Genomic DNA, 8,042 nt, shown 5'->3' with positions numbered 1-8,042 from the left:
ATGACTGCCTAGAAAGCTGCCCAGTGAACACCAAATTGTTTCATGATATGAATGAGAAAAAAAATTGCATTGCTTTAAGCTATTGAGATTTTAATGTTGTTTGCTACTGCACTTAGCCTAAATAATACTTAAATTTTCCAGTGGAAATTGGAGACTATGGTTTATCAGTAGGAAGGTAGTCAGCAGATTGAAAATCAAGAAAGCATTGTGTTATGGGAAAGACGTTTGCAAAAATCTGTTGCCAGCAATAATTTGGTAGGCAGATCTTGTGCTTACTGAATTGAAACTCTAGGGAAAGAGGTTAGAAAACAATGTTAGCGCATACAGACTAGTGTTGTCCACATCTGGCACAAGAAAGAAATGAAATGAGCTCCGGAAAAAGTTGGTCACTTTATAAGCAGAAATGAGAAGGAATAGAAAAAAATCTAAAAATGTGGGCCATCAAAGTGTTGGAAATATCTTTGTTTCTAGATCCTAAACTGTAAGTGATGTGATTGAGAAAGGCTTGGGGTAACTAAAAAACTTCTGCTGCTCAAAGTGACTTAAGTCTTGCAGCAAAGATCACACACATTAATAACCACTTTTAACCACCATTAAATTAGGAAAAAACAATTGGAGGGATCAAAATCAAGCTGATTAGAGACCAACGTCTGGGAAGCATCTTTGGGTATGGTTACAGGTACATGGTACTGATTGCAAGCAAATAGACCTGAAGCTTTGCTCATGAAGAAATTGCATATCACATAAACCCACGTGGGTGGTCTCAGGGAGCATAAAATAATCATCGGGCAAACTGGGCTGACAAAACTCTGCAGCCTCAGGAAGGCACAGCCCACTTCTGATGTGCAAGGAGGATAATAGATAAGGAGGAAGCTCCCAAAGGATAGAGTCAGGGGGCCACAGAGCACGATGTGCAAAAGAGTTTCTTCCAGAGAGCTGATTCAGAGAAGAGTCAAAGATCTCCCCCTGCTCTCTGGGTTTGTCCAACTGGATTACCTCTGACCAGTAACGGCTGTGTCTCCCTGTTTTACCCTTTCCAACCGGAACTATTCTTTATGGTGGATATCAGGGATGGATACTAAGTGCATAGTCACAGGACTATGAGAAACTGTATCTGATAGATTGTAGAGGACATGCATTATCTCAGATCCTGGAAATGAGTGTAATCTATATGTGGGAAAAGGGGAGAGAATGAAAATTTGGTTATCAGAAAGAGCAGGCAATGGTGAAAATGCTAATGTTCAGCAATACACATATTCCCTTTTCTTGGACACATAGAAAAACTACATTTCCCAGCCTCCTTTGCAGTTAGGTATGATCAGGTAATTGAGTTCTAAGTAATGGAAGGTGGGCAGAAGTGAAGTAGTCTAACTCTAGGCATAGTCCACACAGCCTCCTGCAGTGGAGGGCTCCAAGGCCCTAGAAGTAGGTAGAAAACTACAGCCCATAGGCCAAATATGGCCAAATATGGCTCACTGCCTATTTTTTTGCATATTTTTATTAAAAGTAACTTTTTCAAAAAAAAATCATTAGAAGAGCAGCATTTTTGCAAATCTCTTTTATATCTGACAATAGAAGACAGCTGGATTCTCATGTCAGCTTCTTCATTCAACATGTTTCTTTGGTTGAAGCATATAAAGAAAAGCTGGCCTCATGGTCATGCAGTTGGAAAAGGAACTTCATGAAATTTCTGAAAGGGTTTCAGGTACCCCCAGGAGTCCTCAGACCATACTTTGAGAACCACTGCAGTAAACTATACTGTTTCTCAGTTAGAGACTATATGGCTATTGTATCAGTATTAGACCAAGATATTTTAAACAGGGACTTCGCTGGTGGTCCAGTGGTTAAGACTCAGCACTTCCAATGCAGGGGCACAGGTTCAATCCCTAGTCAGGGAACTAAGATCCCACATGGCGCATGCGCTGCCAAAAAAAAAAAAAGACATTTTAAACCAATTGCAAAGGGTGGTAGTAGGGAAGGAAACTTGAATTCTCCCATTAACTCAATTTTAAATATCAATTTTCAATTTAAGTTCAAAAATTGCTCTGAGCCAGCCAAGATTACATATTAGGTTTTTTTAAGTTTACTTTTCCAAACTAAGAAGAGAAAGCAACATGTCATACAGAAAGTTCACATTTGTACAGTGTCTTTACAGTTTACAAAGACTCTTTCTGTATCCACCTGATGCCGTTTAATCCTTAGAAGCTACTTGATAGAGGAGGAAAGCTTGGAGCAGAGAGGCAACTTTCCCAAGATTGCCATCAGTAAGCAGGCTTCCTCGTGACCAAGCGATGTGCTCACAGGACAATTCTGCTCTGTCTCTAATGAACAAACATCTCTCTTGCAAAAGCTGGCTTTCCAACCTGGGAAGAGGGGACTCTTTATTTATGTTCACTTTTTTCACATCTATACAACAGACAGCATCTGTTCTAGAATCCACCTGGATTTCATTTGACACAGAATATCAATACGATATGGCTGCAGGAATAGCAAACTGGAAAGACAAAGCATAAAGGACACGGGTCTATCTAATTTATAATTAAGGAACAAGAGGGCAAGTCATTAAATGAATAACAGAACAGCTGAGCTTGATGGAAGAATTCTTTTTTTCTAGTGCACATACTTTTGGAATTCCCACTATCTGTTGTCCAACAGACACACCTGCCATGTTCTGAGCCAGCAGGAGAAGCAGTGGAAGTGAAAAGCATGGTCACAGACTCCCCATGCAATGGTGCACTCTTCAGAAGTAGCAGATGCCTGGTTAGCTCAGCATCCTATGGAAAGATCCATAATGTGGTTCCTGCAGATGGCACAGTTATGAGCCACAATATCCCAGGCCCAGAGGGCTACTGCATTTCATTTTTTCACTTCAGTGTGCTGCTTTCCCATGCTGTTGTTGGTGCCACTTGGGATATCCATCACTGCTGCCATTTTGGAAACATACCCCCTGTGGTCCTCACTGCCTATTCTTGTACAACCATGAGCAAAAATGGCTTTACATTTTTAAATTACCTTTAAAAATAAGAATAATAATATTCCACAACATTCAAAATTATATATATATAATTATATAAAATTTAATTTGCAATGTAAAGTTTTATTGGAACACATTCACATTCATTTCTATATTGTTTCTGGCCGCTTTCACATTAAGTGGCAGGGTTGAATAGCTACAGCAGAGACCATGTTTGGTGCCCTCACTGCCGCCCCCTGCTGACTCAGTGCATTCTACATTGCAATGATGCAGTTATAACTTGACCACATTTTGACTGCCATCCGTATCACTGTACTGTAACATTTTATTTTATTTTATCCTTTTACTATCAGTGCATATTCATCAGGTGAAAACAAGAAAGGAAGAAAAAAGTGGACTTCATATGGTGCATGTTTGAGGCATACTGGAGTGTGGATTATTTTGTTAACAAATTAGGTGGCAAAGCATTGTTTTTTTATACAATGATATTTTAGCTGTGGTAAGCAAAATAATACCACCGCCCCCCAGATGTCCATATCCTAATTCCTGGAACCTGTGAATATGTTATTTTACATGTCAAAAGGAACTGTATATACATAAAGTAAAAATATTAAGGAAAAAAAGGAACTATGCAGGTGCAACTAATTTAATGGATCTTGAGAGAGATTTTAAAATTTAATCTAGATACAAGACTTTATTTACAAATATTTAGATTAATAACATTTTGGCACATCAAATGAAGAGCACAGCAGTCTGAATAAATCCTGTCACAAAAACAGTAAGACCCATTGTAAATAATTTTGTAAATCAGGGAATTGCACCTCAAAAAGCCACACAGTCTTTAGTTGTGACAGCTACCTTGTATCCCAATGGGTAACTTTTTCTTTTGTTTTTGTAAATATATACACACACCGGCAAGTCATGGTCCCTGGGGGAGTCCCTTGTGATACAACACTATAAGCAAAATGGAATGCTGTAAATCTTTATCAGAATGTACCAACCTATTCTAGGAATCTTGTTTTCAAAAAAAGACAAACATAAAAATGATGCCACAAATTAACCAAATCCTATTTTCTGCACATTCCACTTTTGGGTTTTATTTAACATTGACTGTATAATATTGTTATTATCACATGTTTACAACCCAGAAAGACATATTTTTTACTTTAGTGTCTGTAAAAAGGGATTTAAAATGTGTAATTTAAACACTACAGCTGACCTGAATGAATTTTATATTATATGCTGATGTTTACCTATCCTACTTCAAACAACTTCTCAATTCCCAGCATAAAGCATGAAGTCAATTAGAAATCAATGAACAGAAGTGAAGAACTTTTTAAAATATAAGTTTGTTGTCTTAAGAAATAAGATTGTTTCCTTTGCAATACAGTATTTTCTCAGTGGCCAAAACACCCAGAGCAAAGTAATAACTTACTTTGTATCAATACAAACACTGAAACACCATTAGAAATACCTTCCCTTTAACAAAACAATTTATGCCAACATGACATATAGTAGCCCCTCATACTAAGAACACAAAGAATATCTTAAGTTATTTCACTGCAGTGTTAAAAGCACACAATTTAAAATCCCTTAACAGCAGCTCTGGCTGTCTGGTTCAGAATCTCATCATTCCAGAAAGGCATTGAGACCATTATTACCCTAGTGGTTCTAATGTAATCACAATGAACATCGTTTTTACAAAGGGAGAAATGGGACAGTCAGTCAGAGGAGGAAATGGGATGATGGAAGCAGATGTTGGAGTGATGTAATTGCTGGCTGGGGCCATGTGCCAAGGAATTTAGGAATCCTCTAGAGACTGTGAAAAAGCAAGATTTGGATTGTCCCATAGATCCTCCAGAAAAATCACAGACTCCCCAATATTTTAATTTTAGCCAGTTAGACTCCCTTTGGATTTTTAACCTCCAAAACTGTAAGATAATAAATTTGTGTTAAGTCAGTAAGTTTGTGGTGTTATAACAGCAATAAGAAACTAATACAATAAGTCTTGATATTACCAAACAGAGCACATATTGAAATATTCCCAACTGACAGGAAAACAATGTCCAGAAAAATTAGAAAATTTAAAACAAAATATCTTATCACAGTAGAATTTCTTCACAAAAGTAAAGAAAAAAATAAGGCTGCAACCTAAATACATTTTCCAGTGACTCATTTTTTAGCCAAGCAAGAAAGCTCTTTACTTCTGGTGAGTTAATTAAATTGTGTTTGATTGAAGCTGAAGAAATGCATCCAGAAAAAATAATTCAAAACTATTACCCTTTTGATGAGAACAGTTGCTCAAAAAGTTAAGGATATTGGAAACAACATGGAGAGTTGACAAAAACATTAATCATAACGTAGATGATTTTGAGTGGTTTGTTTTGGTTCTTGATGAGTAAATGTTACCTATACCACTCAGTTGTTTATTGGATGCCAAGTTTTAAGTTACTTAGTCATCTGAGTGGAACAACTACAGGTGAGTACCTTTTCAGAGAAGTTGAAGAAAACATTAATTCAGTACAACCTAAAGTGGAATCTGCTAAGATGTATTACAACCGATGATGGTAAAAATATGTGTGGAACAGAAAAAGGTTCTGTTGGACAAATTCACAAAGTTTGTGAAAAAATAAGGTATTTAAAGCCTATGTTTTTTGGCCTCTCCTGTTGTGGAGCACAGGCTCCGGACGCGCAGGCCCAGCGGCCACGGCTCACGGGCCCAGCCGCTCCACGGCACGTGGGATCTTCCCGGACCGTGGCACGAACCCACGTCCCCTGCATCGGCAGTTGGACTCTCAACCACTGCGCCACCAGGGAAGCCCCTAGCCTATGGTTTTTAATTGTCTTAGTTATGAGCAAAGACTCTGCGGAAAATATTTGAATCTATCATGTGTTATTGAAACAGAAGTGTCAACAGTATATTTCATTTGCTTTCATGGATTTATCCATCTCCAGTTCCATGAATTTTTGTCAGAAATAGAAGCTGGATTTCTTACCCTGCCCTACTACACAGTACTTTGATGGTTTAGCAGTGTTAATTTATTGTCAAAATAAACAGACTCAAAATTAAAAATTTTCTGAACAAGGAAAGCTGTGCTCAGCCACTATCATCAAATACTGAATGACTTTGGAAATCATCTTTTTGCACAGAATTGATAGTGCATACTGAATTCAACCTAGAATTTCAAGGCAAAATAGCACTTACATGTGAAACACATACACTGTAGTCATTTCCATAACAACCTAATTTTGTTTGAGCCACAGGTAACCTCAAGCTGCTTTATACACTTTCTGTGCTGTAAATTTAAAACAAAAACCCAAATCTCCATTCCCACACAAATTTGCAGTGATATGCTTTCCCAGCTCAGACTACTGTAACAGCAGTATTTTTGGCATCTCGATGCAAGTACAAAAATTTTCATGTTTCATAATCCATATAATTGTTCAATTGAGGAGCTTCCTTCTAATCTTCAATCAGAAGTGATTAGTCTACAATGTGATGATAGGTTAAAAGGCAAGAGAAGAATCTTATAGAATCCTGAAACTACCTTTCAAGAGATGAATATAGTCAATTAAAATCATACACTCATGGATTGATATCAGTATTGGCAGAACTTATCCAGGTGAAAAGATGAAATAAAAAAATTCAATACAGACTAGTATTAACTGATGAACATTTGTAGTCATTTTGACCATAGGGAAAGTAATTAAACCTCAATTAAGCAAAATTGTATCCCCCAACAAAATAATTCAATTTTTCTCATTGGTAGGCTTGTATTACAAATAACTATACTCAGTTATCATATTTTGAATTTCATCAAAATAATATTTGCTGAAATTTGTTTTCTCTCTTGTTCAGTAAGCACCTACATAATATCTTTGATTTTGCCTCCTGACTGGCAAAGCCTAATATACTATCTGGCCCTTTACACAAAATGTTTTTTGACTCTGATTTAGGAGAGGTAGAGCTATTAGATACCAGCAAACTACAATACTAATCACTAGATGGAGGGCTGATCACTCAACAGTCAGTTGGATCACTGAATAAGAAATTAACCTTCATTGTCTTAAGCTGCCAAGACTTGTGGGTTGTTTGTTACAACAGCCAGTGTTACTTACCATGACTAAAACAACCTTTTAATTACATGATTGAAATTCACATTTATGGAAACCTCAAAAACCATGAGAATTTCCAGGAAGTACTAAGTCACTTTGGGGAAAAGCTGCAGATGCATTATCTTAGCAAAGTAAATCAGCACAGGGAATTCAACTTTCATTAATTCAGCCAACATTGTTCAAGGCACTGTGAGGAAGGTTATATGCAAGGTTGATTTGAAGTTTCTCTTTGAATTATAAATTCCCACTTATTTTTGAGTTGAGCAATTTAATGCATTTAAATCAATAAATCTTTAGAAGCCAGATGCAATCATTTATTCAATGGAAATCTTCCCCTAGATGAAGAAAGAACATGCGTTTTTGCTTTCCTAAATGAGCAATTTCTCATTCCTTGGAATAACGCTAAACTGTTCCTTGCTTGCAAACTAGAAAAGAGTAAATTTTGAGGTCTGAATAGGACACTACTTTGAAATACCCCCAGAGAGAGCACTAGGCGAACTTCTGTAAGAAAATGCAGCCACCAAATTGTCAATATTTGTCCCAGTTGCATGAAGAACTAGAGAGAGCAAAACACTGAGGAGAGAAATTTTTTTTTTCCCATTTCGCGTTGTGAAGTGAAAAACTACCTGAGATGATAAGCATTTCACTTTCTGATTCAGAGTAGAGTCAGGTCCATAAAATTAAATTATATAAGCATGGCTCAATATTTCTTTTTAAATCACATATTTAAAAAATATTTTCTGGTTGTTTAATATGACTGTGTATCCCAGATCTCGTTCTAATCATTCTAATTAATTTTTCCCCAAATGTTCCTAAGCATGAGAATCCCTTAGGGTAAGTGTTTGTTAATACGTCCGTTTTTGTACCCAGAAACAGATTCATTAGGTCAAATGAAGGCCTAAGACTCTGTACTTTCACATATTCACCTTGGAGGTTAAAGTGGATGCCACAT

At 36.9% G+C, this 8,042-nt stretch overlaps 1 pseudogene; it reads right to left on the bottom strand.

Moving 5' to 3' along the window:
* Positions 1 to 2,610: 2,610 nt before the first annotated feature.
* Positions 2,611 to 2,949, bottom strand: LOC132434500 (E3 ubiquitin-protein ligase RBX1 pseudogene; annotated as a pseudogene).
* Positions 2,950 to 8,042: the final 5,093 nt, after the last annotated feature.

This window comes from Delphinus delphis, chromosome 11, assembly GCF_949987515.2.
Source record: "Delphinus delphis chromosome 11, mDelDel1.2, whole genome shotgun sequence".
Classification (NCBI taxonomy): domain Eukaryota; kingdom Metazoa; phylum Chordata; class Mammalia; order Artiodactyla; family Delphinidae; genus Delphinus; species Delphinus delphis.
Note: the sequence above shows the minus strand (reverse complement) of the source record. Positions and strands in the feature narration are given on the sequence as shown.